Here is a 27,309-nt window from a genome sequence, read left to right as displayed (position 1 = left end):
TCATATACAACTTTGTTCGCAACATATCTTCGATTCCATTACTCTCATTATTCTCCTACTCCCTGTCCCATTGAAAGTGGCTCGTCAACATCAAACTGTACAATATCTTTCTTTCCACATTTTGGCATTTTCACAAATGTATTTATTTACATGTGCTTGAAAAATTTGACAACGAAATTCTCTATAAAAAATTACAGCAAGGAAAACTAACTAAACTAACTTACTAACCTATTACTAAATATAAAGCAAAGAATTAAACTGGTACACAACAATTAAATAAGTGAGTGCGCATCCAACCACCTGAAAGAAAAATTTTTAATGAAGGTTAGCTGAGTCCTCGTTAGATGTCTATAAATATTGATATTTCACATTAAAATATGTTTTATCATCAGAAAAATAAAATCTTTTTTACAGTAGATTCAAGTGCCTTTCCACGGATAAAAGGATTTCAGTAATATTATCGATATTAAAGGCTTTGTCAGACAGGACGCGTACTTAGCGCGCGTCAGAGCGTTAAGTTGACGCCGCGATATGACGCTAAGATGTGTTCTACTACCATCGTAGAATACCGTCAAACAGAGCGCCGGCGCTAGCAGTACGCAACGCTCTGTCGCGGCGTTAGGACGCTTTAACGTCGGGTGTTGTATTTTTTTACAAATTTAATTTTAGCGTCGGAGTTAATAGGCGTAAAATAATAATAAAAAACTGCATAATGACCGAAAATTTGATAGAATTGGTTAGAAAATATCCATGCTTATATAATACGAAGGATAGTTCATATAAACTATAAAGATATATCAATGAAGGCAAAATTGTGGGCACAAATCGGAGAAGAAATTAATGAAACTGGTAAGTAAAAAATTCTTCCGACTCCGGAGTTAATATCGCTGTACCTTGTTTTGTTCGTAAATAATAATTATGTAAACAACATGCAGCTTTAATAATATCAATTGCTATGTCCTAACGCGCGCTAAAGCGTTCTGTTTGACGAAGCCTCGCGCGACGTTAAAACAGGACGCTGTAGCGCTACTACGCAGCGCTAAAATACGCGTCCTATCTGACAAAGCCTTAACTCCCGTGAACGCGACGTACTCGAGGAAAATGATAGCACACGTCATTTTTCTCGGTCGAGCCACGACCGAGCTGTTTCGCGCAGCAATTTCTTTGCGATGCTCCCGCTCTGTGGGGACCCGGCTATTAGCCAAAAGATCACGGGGATATTGTAACAATCACTAATATTGTAAAATACCTTTGTTGCCAACGCTCTATCGACAGTGAATAGATTCAATGGTGAAAACGTTACTTCATTCATTTCAATTGTGCGCTTAAAGTGCTCCAGCTCACATAAAATAGATTCAAATTCGCTCCAAACGTATCTAAGATGGTTCAATAGTTTTATGGTTTCTTTCATCTGCAATAAAAAAAACCTATTTATTTAATAGTAGTTTTCCGTCTGCGGTTTCGTTCGTATATTCAAAGGAGAACCCGCATTGTTCCCGTTCTCGTGGGATTTCGGGAAATAAACCTAACATGAAACATAACATTTTAATAATATTTACCTGATGATTGATACGGTGGCAAGGCTCTACAAGCATCGTCAGTCTACAGAATTGTAATATTAACCACGCAATAACCGTAATATGGGTGACACTAACTAAAAATATTAAATTAATTATAAATTATTATTTTCTTTATGGAGAATACAACGTTTTTGGGAGGTTTTAATGCGTTTTACTACAGAAATAATATGTTATATTTATTTACAATCAAGCTCTTAGCTAAGTGCCTAAATTACGAAATAATTCCGCTGTAGAATATAAATATAATAATTAATAATGATCTAACATTAAAAAACCGGCCAAGTGCGAGTCAGACTCACGCACGAAGAGTTCCTTACTATGGTATGAGGGTCCCTTTATATATTTTTTTAAAATTTTTGGTATTTATTGTTATAGCGGCATCGGAAATACAACATTTGTGAAAATTTCAGCTTTCTAGCTATCACGGTTTATAAGATACAGCCTGGAGACAGACGGACAGATAGACAACGAAGTCTCAGTAATAGGGCCCCGTTTTACCGTTTCGGCACGGAACCTTGAAAAACTAATTTTATTAATGGCCAATTTTTCAATGCTTGGATAAAACTTATCCGTCCAATAAAGTATTACACGATAATATTAAAATGTCACGTAAACTGTCAGATACGGGCAATTAGAATACGTTTTTAAAATTGTAGTTTTATACATTATTCGACGAATAAGTTTTATCCAAGCATTGAAAAATCGGCCCTAAATCTTACCTTTCATACCAGAAAGTAATAGGAGAGCTAAACAACCCAAGCTTGTCAAACGAGTGACAATCAATACCAGAGATATTAAGATGGACAGACCATCCCTGCACCTGACCTCTTTTACAGTATCAGAGATGAACAGGAATGACGACGAACATGAGCGGATTTTTGAAGCGAGCTCCTTTATTTGTATGTCATCATAGTATTCTAAAATTTAATGATTGTTTAATCAGATTGTTTTATAAAGAAGAAACGGGATTAGAAGTACTTGACGTTTAAAGTACTTGAGTACTTTGACGTTTCAAAAGTGCTTCTCGAAGAAGTCTAATTGAATAAATAAATGTTTGAGTTTGACTCTTTTTTTGTACCCGTTTCGCATGAAATGCCCCATTTATTTCGCCATATTTACATGTTTTTGTTTGTAGAAACACAAATTGAATACATACCTTTTCTATTTAAATATGGGCGGTAAAAAAAATCTGATGCATTTAAATTAATTGCAATATGTATCTTTGAACAATGATCCGCATAATCTGAAATTTAAGGTTTGGTTCATATTAAACAAATATTGGAAATATCAAACTCCAATTCAAAAATGTTTTTATTCAACTTGATTTATCTTAGAGCGAGCGCGCACGAGCAACTTTGTCTCCGCAACTATTTTGTCTCTCCCATCAATTTGTATGGGGAGTTGCGTCGCTACGTGCGCGCACTTTCATACTAGCCCATAGGTGGGAGAGACAAAATAGTTGCGGAGACAAAATAGTTGCGGAGACAAAGTTGCTCGTGCGCGCACTGTCTTAGAAGCGCCTTTGGCTATTTCGCTACATGATTTACGTCTTACTTTATTAACTCGCACATTTCTAAGAACGCTTTCTTAGAGCTTACTAACACTATTAAAAAACTGAGAGGTGTCAAGTGACACCCGAATAGAACGATTATTCCGTCTAGCCCGCTTTCGCAACGCGATAAGGAACTTCGTTCAAAAAAATCAAGTTTCTAATTTCTTCATAGCCTATTACTTACCTCTTTGAGCTCACATAAGTATAGAAATGTATTTGTTTTATATGAAATAAATCAAAAACTATTTTCATACCAAGCTGCAACTCCGAAAGACGTGCATTCACATCTATTAGAGCAATATGTATTAACATTATGATTGAAGCGTAATGAGCGGTTAGTATCATGAGAATAATAACCATCACGGTATGGAAATTCATCTCCGCGATCGCTTGCCCTGAATAAGGAAGAAAAAGAATTATGTTGTGAAAGCAATAATGGTATTTAGTATTTACAGAATCTTCGACGTTCAATATATTATATATACTAGCGGTCCACCCCATGGTACCTAAATGTTTAAACTATCCTATCTCTCAAGTTGGATCGAACTGCACATGGTGTGCGAATTTTAATATTATCGGTTAAGTGGTTTAGGAATCCATTGAGGACAAACATTGTGACACAAGATTTATATATATTACTAGCGGTCCGCCCCGGCTTCGCCCGTGGTACATGTTTACGTTTTCTCTACATAAGAACCATCCTCGTACTTCAAGGAATATAATAAAAAAAGAATTATCGAAATCGGTTCAGCCGTTCTCGAGTTATGCGCTTACCAACACATTTTGCGATTCATTTTTATATATAAGATTATGTATTAAGATGTATATATTTTTGCCTTACACTCTAAACAACTCCTTATCTTCTCATCACACAATAGTGAAGCATAATCCCACAGCATCCATACACATGAAAGAACGACAGTTATAATCATGAAGATTTTCATAGCAACAACCTTCCACGGTGAAAGTGTGGCGTGTGATGGACGATATATTATCTAAAATAAATTTTGTTATTGTACGCTTTCATATAACCAGTTTTTCCACAGTCATTTGAGAAGCTCTCCTTACATTAAATTATACGAGCTTTCCGCTCGCGGCTTCGCCCGCTTTGTCAAACATAATAAATTATATACTTAAACCTTCCCCTTGAATCACTCTATCTATTAATAAAAACCACATCAAAATTAGTTGCGTAGTTTTAAAGATTTAAGCATACATAGGGACATAGGGACAGAGAAAGCGACTTTGTTTTATACTATATAGTGATGTATCGGTATCAATTGAAACTATTGCGAGTATTGAAAAGAACCACTACCTTATCTAGCTCGTTGTAATATTGTATCCAACGTCGCATCCGACTTGAATTATTGTAAGCTTCCCAATTAATTAGGAGTAAATTTATGAAAGCTCCCGTAAACCTTGGTAGTTTATAATCTTCTTGTATGTGGAAATGGGTGCATATTTCCACGATAAATGAAATGTCTGGAATAATTTTTTAAAGCTATATACATAGACTAGCTTACCGCCCGCGGCTTCGCCCGCTTTGTCTAAAACCTAATAAATTATAATATATACTAAAACCTTCCTCTTGAATCACTCTATCTTTTAAAAATCCGCATCAAAATCCGTTGCGCAGTTTTAAAGATTTAAGCATACAAAGGGACATAGGGACAGAGAAAGCGACTTTGTTTTATACTATGTAGTGATATAGATTTTGAGATCGACAAAAACTATAATATTTCAGTGGAAGAGATGACCGAACTCATATTATATTACATAACTCAGAGGATCATCAATTCCTCAATGAAGAGGAAAGGACGAAATAAGAAACTATCCAAAATGCATGGTTGAAAACATAGCAAAGCGTAGATTAACTTTTAATATCTATGACCACGTTAAACTGTACTTGTAACAGGTGTAAAACAATATTAACTTTAGAGCAGAATATTTTAAGCAAAAAAGTAATTGTTGAAAATATTAAAATGCAATAAAACTGGAACAAATCATCATCCCCACAGAGCGAACAGCTTCGCGAAGTAATTGCCGCGTGCGGCTTGCTGTTATTGATGAGTCTTGGACGAGGAAAATGGCAGAACACATGTCAGATTGTGTAAAAATAACTTACCTAAGAAAAAAATAACAATAAACCCGTAAATATAGAAGCCTGTAGAATAAGTCAAATCTGCGGAAGAACGGATTGGAGCTATTGCAAACCATCTCGACACTCGCAGTACTTGTTTGAATATCTCTTGGAAAATTACAACTTTGTCAGCCATTGCATGATATTTTGATGCGATATCTTTCCAGTCAGATTGCCTGTTTGTTACTTTGCATGTTGTATATCTTAGATCTTCTAAACAAAATACATTCATGTAAAACAGTTAATAAAATCTCAAGCAGAATCGCTTATTTTCTTGTAAAATTAAAAAGTGAAACTCGCTATGTTAACAATGGATACGTGGCCTTTAGGTGAACCACAAGAAAATAAACAATAGAGTACACGAAAGAGTTTAAATGGAACGATAAATGTGAAAGATAACTTGATCGCATCAAATATGAATCATTACGAATAGACCACAATCCAACGAGGAATGATATTTACTTAAAATAACACGCACTTACATTTATTTATAGACCAATTAGATTTCCGCCCGCGGCTTCGCCCGCGTTGTCAAAGAAAAACTCGCATAGTTCCCGTTCCCGTGGGATTTCCGGGATAAAACCTATCCTATGTGTTAATCTAAGTTACCCTCTATATGTGTGCTAAATTTCATTGTAATCGGTTGAGAGTTATTTACGTGAAAGAGTAACATACACACACACACGCACATACATCCTCATAAGCTTTCGCATTTATAATATGTATTAGTAGGATAGATCCCAGAAGGAAATATTCGTATATAGGATATAACAATTGTTACCGCTTTAATTACCAAATTCGAACATGTGAAAAGGGATCAAAAATTGATAATTACTGAAAAGTGTGGGTGCCATAATTTACATTATTAGTTACAGAAATTATAACTGCATCATTTTCATTAGAATTATTAAGGAAATGTAAAGAAGCCATGCATTGAAATTGTTATAAACGTTTTATAATAAAGATCTATAAAATAAAACAAAAAGCCTTTCTATTATTACTTTATTATTGCTTTGAATGAAAATCATCAACCCGTCCAACAGAATCAAATCACCATGGTTCTATGTCTTCTTTAACTATCTGAAAATATGGCGCCTCTATTTTGAAGTACAATTTCTTAAAATATCTAATGATAAATATAATATATATGATAAATATAATATAATATATCATAAGATACGGTTTCCATTTATAATTTTTAGGCTATTCCATATTCGATTGAAGCTATTGCGGCCCTTGAGCGCGGCGACCGAACGTAAAAATTCCGTAACGAAAAAGGCTAACACCCCCCACTCTAACCGGCCGCGGCACATCGATGCGATGCTATCCAATAGCTTTACCGCGGCAGTCCTCGAGTGAGTTTTTATCTTCACATTTCTTCAGCTTCATATATTTTCATTATTTTCTTCTTTTAAAAAGCTCCTAGCATAAGGATACTTAATACATTTTGGCATGTTATTTATATTCATAATACAAGTAAAGTTAAGTACACAAATGCTTAATAGAGCTTAAATCAAACAGGAAAATTACCTAAAATGAATTACTATGAAATAAGATTACCTTTAGATTTACCTATTACTAAATATAAAGCAAAGTATTAAACTGGTACATAAAAATTAAAAAAGTTAATGCGCAACCGACCACCTGAAAGAAAAGTTTCATTGAAGGTTAGCTGACTTGGCTAGACATCAAACAATATTGATATTTCACATTAAAACATTATTATTGGCAACTTTAATCTTTTTTAGAGTAGATCAATGCATTTATATAGATAAAATGATTTCAGGAATCATCAAGATTAACTCCCTTGGACGTGGCTTGCTCGAGGAAAATGTCAGCACACGTCTTTATACGCGACCCAGCTACGTCAACTCCGACCGAGCTGTTTCGCGCAGCAATTCCTTCGCGAGGCTGTCGTATGCTATGTGGGGATCTGGCTATTGACATCACATAACAAATATATTGTAAAATACCTTAGTCGCCAACGCTCTATCGACAGTGAATAGATTCAATGGTGAAAAAGTTACTTCATTCATTTCAATTGTGCTCTTAAAGTGGTCAAGCTCATTTAAAATTGATTCAAATTCGATCCAAACGTATCTAAGATGGTTCAATAGTTTCATGGTTTCTGTCATCTGCAATACAAAAATGTATTTGTTCTCGTGGGATTTCCGGGATAAAACCTATCCTATGTCTTTTCTAATGTCTCATAATATTAACTTTCTACCAAATTTCATCAATTTAGCGTGAAGAAGTGATAGACAGACAGGTATGTAGGTATCAGATACTTTCAAATTTAAAATATTAATGTATGTACAAGTATGTATAGAATTTGATTGATTGTAGAATTAAACAGCAGACCAATCAAGGACAAAATCCGTACTAAATACTTAAACGAAACATAATATTTTAATAAAATTTACCTGATGATTGATACGGTGGCAAGGCTCTACAAGAATCGTCAGTCTACAGAATTGTAAAATTAACCATGCAATAACCGTAATGTGGGTTGCACTAACTAAAAATATAAATTTGATTGCAAATTATTATTTTCGTCATGGAGAATACATCATTTTCGATAGGTTTAAATGCGTTTAACTACAAGATTTGTTTAAATACATTTTACTACAAAAATAAGTTTATCATATTTATTTACACTCGAGCTCTTGGCTAAGTACTCGTACCATATCTAAATAATACCGCTGTAGATTACTTGATCTAAACTTGAATGAAAATAATTATATTCAACCTTACCTTTCACGTTTGAAAGTATTATGAGAACTAAACAACCCAAGCTTGTCAAACGAGTGACAATCAATGCCAGAGATATTAAAATAGACAGACCATCCCTGCACCTGACCTCTTTTACAGTATCACAGATGAACAGGAATGACGACGAATATGCGCGGATTTTTGAAGCGAGCTCCTTTACTTGTATTTCATCATAATATTCTAAAATTTAATTATTTTTTATCTGATTGTCGAATAAAGAAGGGACGGGATTAGTACTTGACATATTTTTCTGTACTCGCTTCGCATGAAATGTCCCATTTATTGCGCCATATTTACATTTTTTTTGTGTGTAGAAACACAAAATGAATAGGTACCTACCATTTCTATTTAGATATGGGCGGTAAAAAAAATCTGATGCATTGAAATTAATTGCAATCTTTATCTTTGAACAATAGTCCGTATAATCTGAAATTAAAGGTTGGGCTCATATTAAACAAATATTTAAAATAAAAATGTGTGCGTGTACTAGTGTACACACGTAAGAAGTGAAACTTCTTTATGACCTTATTTTTCAAGAAATAATTTACTATATGCAACTTTACAGAAATACGTCGAATCACGCGTGGTAGGGATAAGATAAAGATGGCGCGTAACGGAAAAATGTCACGCGTAACGAAAAAATGTTACACAATTTTTTTTTTTTTCAAAAAAAAAAATTTTAACTTGATCTCTTACTACGGCCTACTCACGCTCGTTAGTATAACGTTTTTGAGCTCATATATGTATTTTGATTAATAGAGTATTTTTATAATATTGTCATACCAAGCTGCAACTCCGAAAGACCTGCGTTCACATGTAGAAGAGCAATATGTACCAACATTATGATTGAAGCGTAATGAGCGGTTAGTATCATTACAATAATAGCTATTATGGTATGGGAATTCAGTTCCGTGATCATTTGCCCTGTATAAGAAAGTAAAAAGAATTATTGCAAATTAAATGCAAATTATTAAATGCAAGGAACGAACTGACATTGTTAGCCTTTCTGTAGAACGCACCATTGAACTGTCCTGTGTTGAGCTTGAGCGTTACATTATTGTTTGCGTATACAGACCTCCTTCCAGTGACTATAATTTGTTTGAGACAGTCATGGAAGAAATATTAAAGCGTTTAGGCAGGAGTAAAAAGAAGGTAATAGTATGTGGTGATTTTAATATTGATTTACTTTCACACACACAAACGGCAACACGAATAGTTAATTTGTTTCATTCATTTAATCTGTATAAACTTTTTGATGAACCCACACGAATAACACCTACTTCTGCAACTTGTATTGATAATATATACTGTGATTGCAAATGTTTAGAAAAATATATTCTCAACACGCTAACTTCGGATCACTGTGGCCAGAAAGTAGTTTTTGAATGGGATTGCATACCTACAATTAAAAGAATTAATGTTAGGCCTATAACTAGGAAAGGCATTCATACATTCAGAAATAATATTGATAATAAACTGCCTGACCTGAATGATCAATCCTTTCATAAAAATCCTTGTGAAATGTTTACAAATCTTTTTAAGTTCATTCATAGTGAATATGAAAAAATATTTAAAATTAAATCTTTAACTATTACCAAGGATTTACCATTCAGCCAATGGGCAACTCCTAGTATACACAGATGCAGGAACGTTCTTTACGAGTTATATGGTATGAAACAATATAACAAAGACTTGTCATTTCTTAGTTATGTTAGAAATTATTCAAAAACATTTAAAAAAGTTTGTCTCACTGCCAAGAGTTTGTATGTCAGAGATAAAATACGCAACTCTGACAATAAAGTTAAAACGGTTTGGACAATTATTAATGGTGAATTGGGCAAAAGCCAATCGAATGATAGTACCATAAAACTTGTCAATTCTGGTAGGGTCATTGACAAAAGTGCTGATGTTGCGCTTGCTTTTGAAGATTTCTTTAGTAATATCCCTGCTAGTATAACTAAGAATTTAAATTCGTCTTCAGCGCTTGCAGAGTCTTTATTGAGGGATCATGTTGCTGAGTGTAACAAATTATTTGAATTGCGACACGTGACTGCTGATGAAATTGTTAAAACTTTTAAAACATTAAATTTAAAAAAAACATGTGATCTCTGGGGTATGTCTGTAAATTTAGTAAATAATATCATAGAAAACATTGCCAATCAACTGGCGTTTATATTTAATCAGTGTTGTGACTGTGGTATATTCCCTGATTTACTAAAATTTAGCAAAGTTATTCCTTTATTTAAAAGTGGTGACCAAGAAGACAGTAATAACTATAGGCCAATTTCCATATTACCAACTTTGAGCAAAGTCTTCGAGAAACTAATTTTAAACCAATTAAGTAGTCATTTTGCATCAAATGGTTTACTGCACGCCAAACAGTATGGTTTCACAAAGGGGCGCTCTACCACTGATGCCGGAGTAGCTCTTTTGTCACATATATACAAAGCATGGGAAAATTCAAAGAATGCTTTGGGGATATTCTGTGACCTTTCTAAGGCTTTTGACTGTGTAGAACATTCCACTCTATTACGGAAACTAAATTTTTATGGTATCAAAGGTTTAGCTCAGGATCTCATAGCTTCATATCTTCAGAACAGGGTACAAACCGTTGTCGTTAATGGAGAGAAATCTCGCGGTGCGCCGATTAACATAGGTGTTCCGCAGGGATCTATCTTAGGACCGTTTTTGTTCTTAGTGTATATTAATGACCTACCTTATTATTTGGAGGATATGTGTGAAATAGTACTGTTTGCAGATGACACCTCATTAATTTTTAATGTGGATAGACATGACACAAATGTTGACGAAGTAAACTCTGCTCTTTTACGCATATCCAATTGGTTTAATACTAATAATTTACTATTAAATACAAAAAAAACAAATTGTGTAGAATTTATCCTCCCAAATGTAAAAAAGGTGAAAAGGAATATTATTTTAAACGGGGAGGTATTATACCCTGTGGAATCGACTGTTTTTCTTGGTTTGACATTAGATGAGAAGCTTCAATGGGGGGCCCATGTTACCACCACCGCTGCTAAGCTCAGCTCAGCTGCATATGCAGTTAGAAGAATAAGGCATCTCACCGATGAAGAAACGGCTAGATTGGTTTACTTTAGCTACTTTCATAGCATAATGTCCTATGGAATTCTGCTATGGGGCAGGGCTGCAGATATAGAAACTATATTTATATTACAGAAAAGAGCCATACGCTCTATATATAATTTGCGTGCTCGAGACTCACTAAGAGATCTCTTTAAGAATACTGGTATCCTTACTGTACCGTCGCAGTATATATTTAATAATATTTTATATGTACACAATAACGCTTACTTACACACAAAAGTCGGAGATAGACATTGTTATGACACAAGAAACAGAAATAAAATTGAAATGCCATTTTTCCGGCTAGCTAAAGTTAAAAATTCATTTATGGGTCAAGGTATACGCTTTTACAACAGAATTCCTCATAATATTAAAGAGTTTAGTTGTTCTAAATTTAAAACTTATATAAAAAATGTACTAGTTCAGAGAGCCTATTACAGTATTAAGGAATATATGGACGATAAAAACCCATGGAGGGTTGTCGCGTAAAAACCACAGGACAGTTCTTTGGCATATTATGTTAATATAATTATTATGATGTTACATATGTAATTTGTAAAATTGTAAAACTGATATGATTAAAAAGAGCAACTATGGAGTTTCTTGCCGATTCTTCTCCGTAGATACTGCTTTCCGAATCGGTGGTAAATGTTAAAAATATGTACCTAATGACGTTTCAAAAGTGCTTCTAGAAGAAGTCTAATTGAATAAATAAATGTTTGAGTTTGAGTTTGAGTTTGAGTTTATTTTGTGAAAACAATAACATATTCCAGAATCTTCCGACGTCCAATATGTATAATTTTATTGTCTTACACTCTAAACAACTCCTCATCTTACACATTATTGAGCCATAATCCCAAAGCATCCATACGCATAACAGCACGACGATTATAATCATGAAAATTTTCATAACAACAATCTTCCATCGAGAAAGCGAAGCCTTGGGTGGACGATATATCTAAAAAAAACTTGAGAGGTGTCAAGGGACATCCGGATGGAACGAAGTTACTTAATCATTGGCTTGTTTTCTAAGAGAGAGAGAGAGAGAGAGCTATAGCTAAAATTGTCGTTACAATTATTGGTCTTAATTCCGTCTAGACCCCTTTCGCAACGCACGATAAGAAACTTCGTTCCAATGAATTTTGTTATTGCATGCTTTCATAAAAAGTTCTCCTTAAAATATAATATAATTACATTCAATCGATATGAATTGTATAATCGATAAGTATTTGGAATTGAAAAGTACTTTACCTTATCTAGCTCGTTGTAATATTGTATCCAACGTCGCATCCGACTTGAATTATTGTAAGCTTCCCAATTAATTAAAAGTAAATTTACGAAAGCATTCATAAACCTTGGTAGTTTATAATTTTCTGGTCTGTTTATATGGGTGCATATTTCCACGATATATGAAATGTCTGTAATAATTATTTAAATACTTAGTTGAAAATAACTGGTTATTTAATTGACAAAACTATTCATATTATTATAAATTTTTAAGGAATAGAAATAATATCACGAGGCGGGATTTGAACCCGTCTTACGCCTTGCTAGGGCGACGCCTGACCTCTCGGTGGGTCCCTACAGAATGGTCAGTCCCGTGAAGCAGCTCGCTTTATGTGGACGTGGCTCGGTCGAGGAAAACACGTCTAAGGAAAAACTAATATAGAAATTACTTACCTAATATTATAATAAAAATAAGCCCGTAAATATAGAAGCCTCTGGAATATGCCAAAACTACGGAAGAGCGAATTGGAGCCATTGCAAACCATCTCGACACTCGCAGAACTTGTTTGAATGTCTCTTGGTAAACTACAGTTTTGTAAGGCATTCCGAGAGGTTTATTTCGGTATTTTTTGACTGAGGTACTTAATCTATTAGTTTGTCTCTTATTATGCAATACTTTCTAAAGCTAAACAAAATACATTCAAGTTAAACAATTAATAAAGTTTCAAAGAAAATTTATTTATTTATTTTATTTTTTTATTTATTTATTTATTTATTTATTTATTTATTTATTTCACCTTACCACCACCAATATAATATTACAATGTAACAATTTTAGTCTTTGAAATCATCAACAAAGATTCGTAGGTATAAAAGGCACGAGATAAACTTTGTGACATACAAAATATGCTTGTTCTTAGAGTATAAATACTGAAATTACATACAAAAAAATGCCATAAATTAATTAAATGCTTAACTCATACATAAATTAACTAAATACACTCTACTATAAAATTCTAAAAACTATCCACAACAATTTATTATTTAGTATATTTATATTTATATATTTACCTCCAGACAATTTACAAACATCAATTAATCTATTTCAGTAAGACATAGTAATTATTACAAATAAACATAAATTACTTCCCTCCGTGCTAGTCGCTGACGCCACTGTGTTACAGTAGGGAAGTTTATTTTTATTTTATTTTTATTCATTTATTTCTTGCAAAGTTTACACTACGGTTTAAAGATATAAAACTTATGAGGATAAACAATAATTAGGTAACTTTAAGTAATACGTGTACTAAAAGGCACTAGCCACAAACAGTTTTTCTGTCTCGTTGTAGTCGAGGCTAAGCAGAAATTTATCCAAGGATTTACTGCAAAGGTATCTACTCATTTCTTTTATTTTAATTTTATTGTTAATGTAATTATACAAATAGGGAGCAATATAATATGCAAAATTTTTCGCAAAACGAGTTTTACAACCCGGCACACAGTAAATCTCTTCAATGCGGGTTTTTCTTTTTGTAACAACGGAAGAAGATGGAGGAACTGTGTGCTGCTCCAGGACTATTACTTTGATAAATAATTGCCTCACAGTCAGAACGCGGCATTCGGTGTACAAGAGATTTGTTGGATATCTAAACGGCTTAAATTGCAGTACTTTTAAGATACATCTCTGTGTGCGTTCGAGCTTAAGAAGTGTTGTTTTGTTTGCGCCACCCCAAGCCGAGATACCATAATTAATGAGCGATTGGCACAAAGACTGATAAACGATTTTGTTCGTGGTTTCATCCTTAAGGCGTCTTATTTTTTTAAAAATTGGTATAAGTTTACGTATTCTACTTTTTAAATCATCTATTTGCGGCTTCCAGTTTAAGTTTTTATCTATTGTTATCCCTAAGTATTTTATAGTATCGACAGGACAAAGAGTATAGCAATCGCAGTTTCCTACATTTAAGCACGTATGCGCCTTTATGGTAAAATTTTGGGGAGGTCTATTATTATTTTTAAGAGAAAAATTTATATATTTAGTTTTTGTAAAATTTAAAGTTAAAAGATTATGATTTAGCCAATTTATTACCAATCGCATGCCTGATTCAGCTGCCAAACGAGCAGATTCCCATGTCTCCCCTTGAAAAACAATAACAGTATCATCAGCAAAACTTATTAACTTCGCGTCAGGTATGTGTAGATTACATAGGTCATTTAGGTATATTAAAAAGAGCGTAGGGCCGAGTACCGATCCCTGAGGAACGCCAAAATTTATGGACCGCTTTTGACTCCGTACATCACCAATTTTAACAAATTGAGTCCTATTTGATAAATAATCTCTAAACAATTCTAGAGGGGTACCACGAATTCCCATTGATTCAAGCTTTGCCAGGAGCAGGGGGACAGAGACAGTATCGAACGCTTTCGCCAGATCCAAAAAAACACCCAAACATTTTATCTTCCTGTCTAAATTGTTAGCAATAAGAGACACAAGAGTATTGATAGCATCACTAGTCGATTTTTTTGCACGAAAGCCAAATTGATTAGTTGAAAGTATGCAATTCTTTTCCAAATAATTAACGAGACGCTTGTTAATAATCTTCTCCAGAACCTTTGATATGGTTGGCAAAAGTGAGATAGGGCGATAGTTGGTTATACTGTCTCTGTCTCCCGACTTGTAAATCGGCACTACTTGAGATTGCTTTAAACGATCAGGAAACACACCCGATGATAAGCATATATTGCATAATTGCGTGATCGGTGGGCCAAATATAGCAAGATTTTTCTTTAAGAAAATAGATGATATGCCATCATATCCTGAAGCATAAGTGTTTTTTAAAGACAAAATTGTATCAAAAAATCGATTATATTTAAAAAAATACAATATAAAGCAACCGTACTAACAATGAATACCGCAATAAAAGTATCCTTTAGGTAAACCACAAGAAAATAAGGCATTATAGTACATGGAACGATAAATTTTATAAGATAAGGTGATCGCATTAAATATGAATCATTACGAATAGACCACATTACTATGACGGCACGTATTTACTTGAATTATGTACTTACATTGAATTATAGACCTAAAGACAAAATATGAATGAAAACGAAAATGTTGTCATATGGATAATAATTATTAAAATCAATTCCATCCGCACCATCTGGATGGTTGGCGATCCACCACTGTCCGCTTCACCCGCAACTTCCTTCCGAGTACGGTGAAACTTTGGAACGATTTGCCACCTGCGGTGTTCCCGAACCACTACCACATTGGGGTCTTCAAGAAAAAAGCTTTTTTGTCCATAAAAGGCCGGCAAAGCACCTGTAACACTTCTAGTGTAATAACTTATGGCGGTGGAGGTGGCCCGACTCACCTTCCCCTTTGCTTGCTCTGACATAAAAAAATATTATTATTAAGGGCCTGCCTTTACAGCAAACTCATGATAACGCCTATGAAAGGGCACTGAATGTGGGAGGGGTTTCGGTGTTTTAGTAAACTCGAACTCAACATTAATTTTTTCAATTAGATTTCTTCTAAAAGCACTTCTGAATCATGATGTAGTTTTCCCGTTTACAACCGATTTGGAAATCAGCCACTACGGAGAAGAATTGGAAGAAACTCCGTAGGTAGTTGCTCTTTAAAAATCGTGTTAATTTTTCAATATTATATTATGTACATAATATTATATCATAATATAATGTAATATGTGTATAATATTATATCTTAATAGTTATGCCAAAGAACTGTTCTGGTACTTACGGGATAACATTCCATGAATTTTTTTCGAACATGTAAAAATCAATAATTAAATATTCTAAAATTGATAAACTGTGTGTACCTTACATTACTACATTATTTCTAATGAAACAACCACTATAAAAACATTTTCAGGCAACTTGATCGTAAACAACGTGATTAGTGTGTAAATATTTCAAATTTCCTATATTAAATGTTACATAAATATGTAGGTAACAATCGATATGTAATAAAGTATTTTTAAAAATCTAACATCTAAAGTGACTTTCCCACTTGCATTATTTCTTGTATTTTCTCGTGCATACAAATCTCATAAATAAAACACCATCTCAATAAAGTAATATTTATTACACACAGCAGCATTTCATGTATTGTTTGTTTAAAAAAATACATAGGACTATTTAATACCTTTTATAATACTACACTTGATGTCGTACTAAAAAATATCCATAGTCGGCCGCAGGAGAAACTACGATTCCAGTTTTTCTTTAGATTCTATGAAAAATTCTTGAAATGAATGAACCAATTTTCTATTCCAAAGGGATCAAACTTTTCTTGTTCTATTACTAATAACTAATTGAAAAACATTATCTTATACTGAGACATTATAACTAAATATGTTGATGCGCAAGCGACCACCTGAAAGAACCAGTTTTATTGAAGACTATCGATTAAAAGAAACAATTTTTTATCTTCACTATTTTATTCGTATTGTTAATATCCAAATTTAGAGTACGAGGAAATTAAGACAATCATATAACAAACTTAATATAAAATACCTTAATTGTAAACGATCTATCGAGCGTGAATAGACTCAGAGGAGTAAATTTTACTTCATTCAATTCCATAGCAAGCATAAAGTGGTCCAACTCGTTTAAAATTGAATCATATTCGCTCCAAATATATTTAAGACGGTTTATTAGTTTCATGATTTCATGCTTCTACAAACAATAAATATAATAAATATTACTAGCATTGCCCTGCGGTTTCACCCGCATAGATAGCGATATCGTGACAGTGAAAAGTCTACTATAGGTCGGACTATAGGTTTAATTTTTAATCACATGAAAATCACCTTTACCCCGTCCCGCACTACGGCCTGCTCATTGTATTGAACGGTATACCTACTATTTTCTGTAGATTGATACTTTTAAAAATTCGTTATATCTTTTGAATAGAATATCCAATTTTTTTCTTTTAAAAAGTATTTTGCTAGTATTGAAACAGTCTATAATAAAACATCATTTAATGGGATAAGGATTAATATAATATGTGTATGGATAACATGGTTTGATTACTGTCGGCACTTCTATTTACTTTGAAAACGTAAAAAAGTTGTTGTAGTAACATAACTACTGAAGATGGACATATTATGGTATCGCGGACTTTCTTGTAGATATTGATCGATTCTATAATACCGTAGAACATTTTTTTGTTCTATCATCAATCATCATCATCAATACATATAATAAAATTCTAGAAAAGTGGTGTCTGTACAATGAAAATATGTAAAAAAAAATTAGCAGGGGTTATTACTAAATCGATCCCAAACCCAAAACTGTTGTTAAAAAAATTTTTGTCTGTTTGTCTGTTTGTCGGTTTGTCTGTTTGTCTGTATGTTTGAACACGCTAATCTCAGAAACGGCTTATCCGATTTAGATGCGGTTTTCACTAATATATTGTGATAAGCTTCATTTAACATTTAGTGTTTATTTCATGTCAATCGGTTCATAAATAAAAAAGTTATGACCATTTAAGTAATCACAGCGAACATTTGCTAAGGCATTCTATACATGAATTACTTTATTACGTAAATTATTATACGCTAAAGTTATTCCTTGACATGTCCAGATGATCATATCGAAAGTCCCCAAGCGTGGGGGGGGGGTGGTTATGCTGAGGGGGTAGTAGGGGGGGTCAAAGGAACTTTATTTAGATTTTTGCTCATAAGTCTAAAACCTGCACAAATAGCATTATGGTTACTTCTAGGTAAATTTTCTATATAAAAGGTCTTTGAAATTATGTCGTGGGTATTATATTCTTAACCCCCGCGCCGTCGCAAAAAGAGGGGTGTTATGTCCGCTATGTGTGTTTACATGTCTGTCTGTGCCACCGTAGCTCGCTAACGGGTAATACGAATTAGATGCGTTTTTTTGTTACATTAGTTGTTTATTATATTATATAGGGGTAAGTGGGAATGAAAAAAACGAATGTTAGTTGTTAATGTAGGTTGTTAATGTAGGTTATACCCAAGTGATATATCAAATGAAAATAGACGACATGTCAGAAACAATTAGTCAAATTTTATCAAAATCGGTGCATCCATTTATTTGATATAGGGGTAAAAGTGGGAATAAATAAATGAATTTTATCAAATATACTCAAGTGACGTATCTAATGAAAGACATGACGTGTAAAGTACAATAAGACATAATATTTTATCAAAATTGGTTCATCCATTTATTGGATATAATATGTAGGTATAAAAGTGGGAATAAAAGTTGTCGAATATACCCAAGTGGCATATCAAATGAAAGGGCATGACCTGACGTAAGAAGTATAATGAGGCATATTTAATCAAAATCGGTTCATCCAATAATTATATGTAGGGCAAAAGTGGGAATGAGAAAAACGAATGCTGTCTGTTATACCCAAGTGATATATCAAATGAAAAAAGACGACCTGTCAGAAACAACAAGTCAAATTATATCAAAATCGGTTCATCCATTTATTTGATATAGGGGTAAAAGTGGGAATAAATAAATAAATTTTATCAAATATACTCAAGTGACTTATCTAATGAAAGACATGACGTGTAAAGTACAATAAGACATATTTTATCAAAATTGGTTCATCCATTTATTGGATATAGGTATAAAAGTGGGAATTAAAGTTGTCAAATAATATACCCAAGTGGCATATCAAATGAAAGGGCATGACCTGACGTGAGAAGTATGATGAGGCATATTTAATCAAAATCGGTTCATCCATTTATTGATTTATAGCGGTAAAAGTGGAAATGAATAATCGAATGTGGTCAAATAATATAATCAAGCGGCATATCAAATGACGTGTGAATTACAATTAGTCATGTTTTATCAAAATTGGTTAATCTGTTTATTACATATAGGGCACCTTAGGGGTGATAGTGGGGATAAATAATCCAAATAGAGTACCAAACGAAAGGATATGACATGTACATAATATATAGGTATGATTAGACATGGTTTAGATCAAAATCGGTTCTGCCATTTACTAGGGGTGAAAGGGAAAAGTTGAAAGTCTGTGAAAGTAGAAGGAATATGGGAGCGGGAGAATAACCACATCCTGGAAATTTTGAAATCTTCTGTACCTAAGTTTTATAGCTCAGTTAAGTAATAAATTTTACTAACAGTTCTTTTGTGTTATTATTTATTTTATTTCTTAACTTTATAATAATGTGTAAGTACTTATAATTTAGTTGTATATGATAGTACGTGTTTCAAGACGTGTTTACTCAATAATTGTGTGTTAAGTAGTAACTACTATGCAGTCACTATTCCACGCGGACGAAGTCGCGGGCACAGCTAGTCTTCAATAGATTCCGCAGCGCACGCGATGACAAAAGTTTTATTGAGGTATTTTTTACACCTTGGGTTAGATTATTGCATTTTTGGTAAGGATCTCTATTTTTTTTCAAAATGCAATATAGCCTATGTTGCTCAGTGAAGATGCAGCTTTCTAATGGTGAAAGAATTTTTGAAATCGGCCCAGTAGTTTATGCGTGAAAACCATACATACATACATACATAATTACAAACTTTTCCTCTTTATAATATTATTAAGTATAGATTTACGCATACATAATATTGTGTCCCTCTAGCATAATAAAAAATAGGCAAAGTTTTTTGCAAAAATACACAGGTCATTTTTAAAATACTGGAAAAATAATAAGATAAAACAGGACCATACATACAACGTATATAAATATATAAATTACCTGTTGATGAGTGTGCTGACAAGGTTCTATAAGTATCAACATTAAGCCGACGTGATAAATGAACCATACAATATACGAATATCTCTGTGCCGCACCACCTATAAAATAGCGGGACAAAGGTTTTTGGTGGTTCATATTTGAATATTTCTTACAATCTTCTTCTTCTTATCAGCCGTGGGACGTCCACTGCTGGACAAAGGCCTCCCTCAAGGATTTCCAGTACGACCGGTCACCGGCGGCCTGCATCCAGCGGCTCCCTGCCACTCGGACCAGGTCGTCTGTCCATCTTGTGGGAGGTCGTCCCACGCTTCGTCTTCCCGTACGTGGCCTCCATTCCAGAACCTTTCTGCCCCAACGGCCATCGGTTCTACGGGCTATGTGCCCCGCCCATTGCCACTTCAACGTGCTAATCCGGCGAGCTATGTCGGTGACTCCGGTTCTCCTACGGATCTCCTCATTTCTGATTCGATCTCGTAGGGAAACTCCGAGCATAGCCCTTTCCATAGCACGTTGGGCGACGCTGAGCTTGTTCACAAGGCCCAGGGTTAGAGGCCACGTCTCTGTTCCGTAAGTCATCACTGGTAACACAGACTGCTCGAAGACTTTAGTCTTCACCCCTTGCTTTTGAGTGAAATATAAATGAAACCTGAAATGGACAATCTTACTTGTCTTATTACAAAAGTCCAGAGATAAACACCCGAAGGTCGTTAAATGGATCACAATAAATATCGTGGATATTGTGATGGACAGACCGTCACATCGCCCGATCTCTTTTACAGTATCAGAAATGTACAGGTATGATGCCGCATACGAGCGGATTTCCGAAGCAATCTCCTTTATTCGTCTGTCATCGTAATATTCTAAAAGTTAATAAATATAGGTCAATTACTTTAAGAACTATTAGAAGCAATTAATAGAAAAATGGCAATGATTAATTTACTGATTTTTTTCAGTATGGTAAATTAAATTAAACAGTTTTTTTGATACCAATGTACAAACATATCTTTCATGCGTACCTTTTCGTTTCAAAGAAGGACAGTAAACAAAGTCTAATACGTCAAAATTAGTAGCTGTATTTATTTTTGAACAATTCTCTTCAAGATCTGAAAACATTGTTAATTATTAAAAATATTATGTTATGCACCTATCCACAATAATTTGCAACGATTTGGAATATTTTTTGAAGAATCACTTCACAACATTATTGGCCCACCATCTTATTCCCCAGAAATAACACCCCAGAGATTAAATTTGTTTTTCACAAAAAAATCATCACTTTATTACCAACATGTAACTCCGTTAACCCTGTGTTTGCATCAAGAAGAGCAATATTTATTAACACTATGATCGAAGCATAATGAGCAATTATTATCATTATAATAGTATTGACTAAACTGTGTGAATGAATCTCCGTGATTATTTGCCCTGTAAAGAACAAAACTAAATGAAAAGTTAAGTTGTTACTAAATAATTCTGTTAGCCACTATAACGAGGAGACGAAGGATCAGTAAAACAGATGTATGCGTACATTACCCCACTGGGATACGGGACTTCTGGCATATTGAATATTTAGTTTTATAGCATTCAAATGCTATTTAAAAAAAAAATCGATCTCGATGCGGGATTCGAACCCGCGTATTTCGCCATACTCGGGCGACGCCTGACCGCGCCGGGCCACCGTAATCTCGCCAGAGAAATCGAATTTATTCTATTCTTTCGGTTTCATGTGTCTAAGGGACAACACATTCTATTCTTTAAAAAAATGTGTGCGTGTACTAGAGTACATACGTACTTAAGAAGTGAAACTTCTTTATGACCTTATTTTTTCAAAAAATAATTTACTATAATATATACAATATTATAATATAATTTATAATTATATTTTCTTTTTTCCTAAAGCCTCAAGGGTTGCTCACCCACCTCTTTTTAAGGTCTCTTTACATAATATTACATACGGTGGCCTGGAAGAGATCGCTACCTAGCGATAAGGCCACCGTTTGTACACATTATTTTCCTATTATCTGTTTCTTTTGTATAATAATTAAATTAAATGAAATAAAATATTACAGAAATACGTTAGTCTATCACGCTCGTCGCTTCGCTCCTCGCTACCTATTTAAATATTTACACCGGCCGCTGCTATAACTCGCTCGCTTCGCTCGCTCGGCTCGTGCGGTAGTTCAAAAGTTAACCTAAAATGCTCGTCGCTTCGCTCCTCGCTACCTATTTAAATATTTATACCGGCCGCTGCTGCAACTCGCTCGCTTCGCTCGCTCGGCTCGTGCGGTAGTTCAAAAGTTAACCTAAGATGCTCGTCGCTTCGCTCCTCGCTACCTATTTGAATTATTACTTTTGGAGTACTGTACATATATGTATATACAGTAGAAACTCTAAAAGTCGAATACCAATGGAGACGCCAAAAAATTCGAGTTATAGAGTTTTCAACTTATGGAGGATTTTGAACACCTGACACCAATTAAGCAAACATGTGTTTACGTGAGTCATAGATTTATTATCGTATACTCCTAAAATGTTTTCTAAGAAACAATAGTGTACCTACATTGTCGGCACGTTCTCAAAGTCGGTAACTTATTTTTGTTCGAACAATAGAGGTAATAAATTCCTAATGATCAAGTTGTAAAGGTTGTTGTAAAATAAAAAAAAGATGGCGCGTAACGCAAAAACGTTACACTAAATTTTTGTCTAACCCCGATAAAGAAGTTTCACTTCAAAAATTCTAATTCGGACACATCAAAGCTTTGAGTCATGTATATTTATTCTTACACTCAAAACTCCTCTTTGAAAACGTTATTGTAAAATAATTCCACAGTTTAAATGCATATAATAGAACAAGAAACAGTGCCATAGAATATCTCATAACAATGCACTTCCATGGCGAAAGCGAAGCGAAGCGTGGACGATATATCTGCAATAAAACTGGTGTTATTTTTCTATTATATCAATAGTTTTAAAGTAAAGAATTCCTTACTTTCACAAATATTGTTGTTTATTTTATAACTTCGTGCTTCCATAAGTATTAAAGTTTGAGCAAAAGTGAAACCTAAGTCGTAGTTACCTTATTCAACTCGTTGAAATATTTTATCCAGCGTCGCATCCGATTTTTGTTATTGTAAACTTCCCAGTTTATCAACACTAAATTAATGAAAATGTTTACAAATTTAAGAAGTTGAGAAGATACGAGTCCTATATAAGGGGTATTTGCTTCCACAATAAATAAAATGTCTGAAATAATGATTATAAAACTTGAAATTTATTGAAAGCTCGTTCAAAGATTCGTCTTTAGTATCGGTTTACATCAGACGAGCGAATGCTCATTCTACCCCCACTGTGTCAAATTCTTTTAATGTAAACAGGCGTAGAAAATTCTTTCATTGGTCATAGTGCTTTCAAAAGATTATATGCAATGTTCTAATACTGAACTGTACAATAAAAAAAATAAAAAAATGCTCTTGCTCTAACTGTACCTCTATGTTCGTTTGTTGTAAATCCACAGTAAACTCATGTAATAATTAATGATTTGCAAGTAATAATATAGCTGACCAAACCAGTACCATTATCAAAAATAACTTACCCAAGACCAAGACGAAAATAATACCGTAAATATATAAGCCTCTGGAATATGCCAGAACTGCGGAAGAGCGAATTGGAGCTATTGCAAACCATCTCGACACTCGCAGAACTTGTTTGAATATCTCTTGAAAAACTGCGACTTTGTAAGCCATTGCAAGAGGTTCCTGTATAATAATTTTACTACTCTGATTATTTAAAAGCTGTAAAGGTATAACTATTTAAATATAAATTTTGTTGTTATAACTATTTTAACATATTTTTTGGTATTTCTAATACCAAATAATAATACCAAAATGAAATAACCGAGTGATGGTTTCAAGTAAAATTCTCAGCTATGTTTTTGTTAGAAATTGAAAATTCAAACTTACCTACCTTGCCAATAATGGATACAATGACTAAACCATCAATAAAGTATGCAACTAAAGAGTACTTAATGGCTGAAATGAACATTTTAATGGAATGATAAATGTAAAAGATAATATTACTTATATGATCACATTAAACATGAATCATAACGAATAGAGTATTTTAAGAATACATAAAATATATTAACCTTGAAATTTTAACATTAAAATATAGAACAATACACAGAATAGTACCTAGAAACAAAAAATGTTGTGTGGTTTTATGAAACCACGGTAAAAGTGAAACTGTTCGAACGGTTCCGAACACTGCTTTGTGTAGCGCATGTCGCGTGACGGTCGGCTGCCGAGTAGGTATACCTACTCGGCAGCCGCGGTACACGCGACATGCGCTACACAGACCAAAAAGTTTGAGACGATGTAATAAAAGTTTCACTTTAAAAATATGCAATATTAACGTTCACATGATAACTGTAAAATTTTCCAACACAATCAAGTTGCTCATCAATCATTCTTGTTTATTGTGTAAATAATAAATATTTCCCAACATTTTGGTGTTATTTAATCGGTTCCTATCTATGTACTTTATACAGATCAATATGTTGACATTAAGAAACCATGCGTTGTATTCGGGTGTTTACAAAATATAATTGTAAAGTTATATTTTTGTATCAAATACCTCTACAACTCAGAAACCAGTTTTACTTCGGAAAGTATGATCAGGGTCAATTGTATTTAGTTGTTCTCATCGTATTTCGTTTTAAATAAAATTGCTAATCAAGAAATCTTTATAACACTCAACAGTGATATAAATATTGAAAGTGTACGGTACGGTAGGTATATTATTTAGGTAATGTCACTTTAATCTCTATAATATAAAAATGAATCCCAAAATGTGTTGGTAAGCGCATAACTTGAGAACGGCTGAACCGATTTCGTTAATTCTTTTTTTATTATATTCCTTGAAGTACGAGGATGGTTCTTACGTAGAGAAAACGTAAATATGTACCACGGGCGAAGCCGGGGCGGACTGCTAGTAATATAATAATAATATGTATAACAGACGTTATATATTTTGATTTAATGAACACAGTAGATATTCATGTTTACAATGTTTGGCATTACTTAATACAGGAGCAATCCGAAATAAAAAACATATCTAGTTATTAATATTTTAAAAATGGTTAAATGCAAAATTTTAAAACTTTAATGCATTTAAAATTCGTTATAAACAAAACGTCCAAATCAAAAAAGAAAGCTGTATTTGTTATTACACACACAATAGCAAATTACTTCTTTAGTAAAGAGATTGATTATAATTATTAACTTTTTCTACAGAAAAAGGAAACTCGTATCATGTTAGTGAACTTAGCAGATCATTTTTAGCAGATCAAAAAAAAAATGTGAGTTCTTATCGCGTGCAGTTGAGTTCTACAGTTCCTGATACTTTTTAGAAATAGTTCTGGCGTTTTTACCTTAAAAAACGACATTTGAAAAAATGATCTGCCAACTTCCCGTAGCAGATCATTTTTAGCAGATAGCTACGACGTGATGCTACGACGTGATGCTGCGACGTGATGCTACGGCGTGATGCTACGCTGTGATGCTACGGCGTGATGCTACGGCGTAATGCTACGGCATGTGTTACGGCGTGATGCTACGGCGTGATGCTACGGTGTGATGCTACGGTGTGATGCTACGGCATGATGCTACGGCATGATGCTACGGCGTGATGCTACGGCATGATGCTTTGGCATGATGCTACGGCGTGATGCTACGGCATGATGCTACGGCGTGATGCTACGGCGTAATGCTACGGCGTAATGCTACGGCGCGATGCTACGGCATGATGCTACGGCATGATGCTACGGCATGATGCTACGGCATGATGCTACGGCATGAAGCTACGGCATGATGCTACGGCATGGTGCTACGGCGTGATGCTACGGCGTGATGCTACGGCATGGTGCTACGGCGTGGTGAAATATGACATAAATAAATTTTCTAGTGTTTCATTTTACGCGAGTATTTCTAAAAAGTATCAGGAACTGTAGAACTCAACTGCACGCGATAAGAACTCACATTTTTTTTTATCTGCTAAAAATGATCTGCTACGGGAAGTTGGCAGACAATTAGTCATGTTTTATCAAAATCGGTTCATCTGTTTATTACATATAGGGCACCTTAGGGGTGATATAGTGGGGATAAATAATCCAAATGGAGCACCAAACGAAAGGATATGACGTGTACATATAGGTACAATTAGACATGGTTTACATCAAAATCGGTTCTGCCATTTACTAGGGGTGAAAGGGAAAAGTTGAAAGTCTGTGAAAGTAGAAGGATATTGGAGCGGGAGGATAGCCATACCCTGGAAATTTTGAACTCTTGTACCTAAGTTTTTTTAGCTCAGTTTAGTAATAAATTTTACTAACAGTTATTTTGTGTTATTATTTATTTTATTTCTTAACTGTAAAATAATCTGTAAGTACTTATAATTTAGTTGTTTATGGTAGTACGTGTTTCAAGACGTGTTTACTCAATAATTGTGTGTTAATTAGTAACTACTATGCAGTCACTATTCCACGCGGACGAAGTCGCGGGCACAGCTAGTATAATAAATATAATTGAAAATACCTTTAATGCGAATGATCTATCAAGAGTGAATAGATTCAGAGGCGAAAACGTTACTTCATTCATTTCAATTGTATGCTTAAAATGTTCTAACTCGTTATAAACCGAATCGAATCCACACCAAACATATCTAAGACGGTTTATTAGTTTTTTGGTTTCTTGAAACTGCAAATAAAAGAATGTGTGCACACTGCACATTTACCTGCACATAGATGTATTTTTGCTCACCTACTCATACTATACAGGGTGTCCCACAATCAGTATTTTCAGCTCAATGGAGGTTATTGTTTTGCATCCGCTGAGTACGTAAAAAATATTTATAAAATTCCAGATGCATTTTTTTTCAAATAGACGAATTCTTAAAACTCTTGTGTACACCCCTAACAAGCAATAAGGGAATGTGTTTTTAAGAATTTATAAAAATATCTTTATATTTTCATTGTTAATTTCGAATCCTGAAAGATAGCATCATACCATACTTAAGCTTTGAAGTAAACAACTAGTGAATCAGCTTCTGAAAATACTCAATTGTAATGCACTGATAAATGTAAAGATAAGATCGCATTAAATTTTAATACTAATTACGAATAGTGCTGCTTTTATTGTT

Source organism: Colias eurytheme, chromosome 21 (assembly GCF_061535395.1).
Source record: "Colias eurytheme isolate Ceu_HAF_F1 chromosome 21, ilColEury1 Martin Lab GWU primary, whole genome shotgun sequence".
NCBI lineage: Eukaryota > Metazoa > Arthropoda > Insecta > Lepidoptera > Pieridae > Colias > Colias eurytheme.
The sequence above is the reverse complement of the archived record's forward strand: the minus strand, read 5'-3'. Positions refer to the sequence as shown.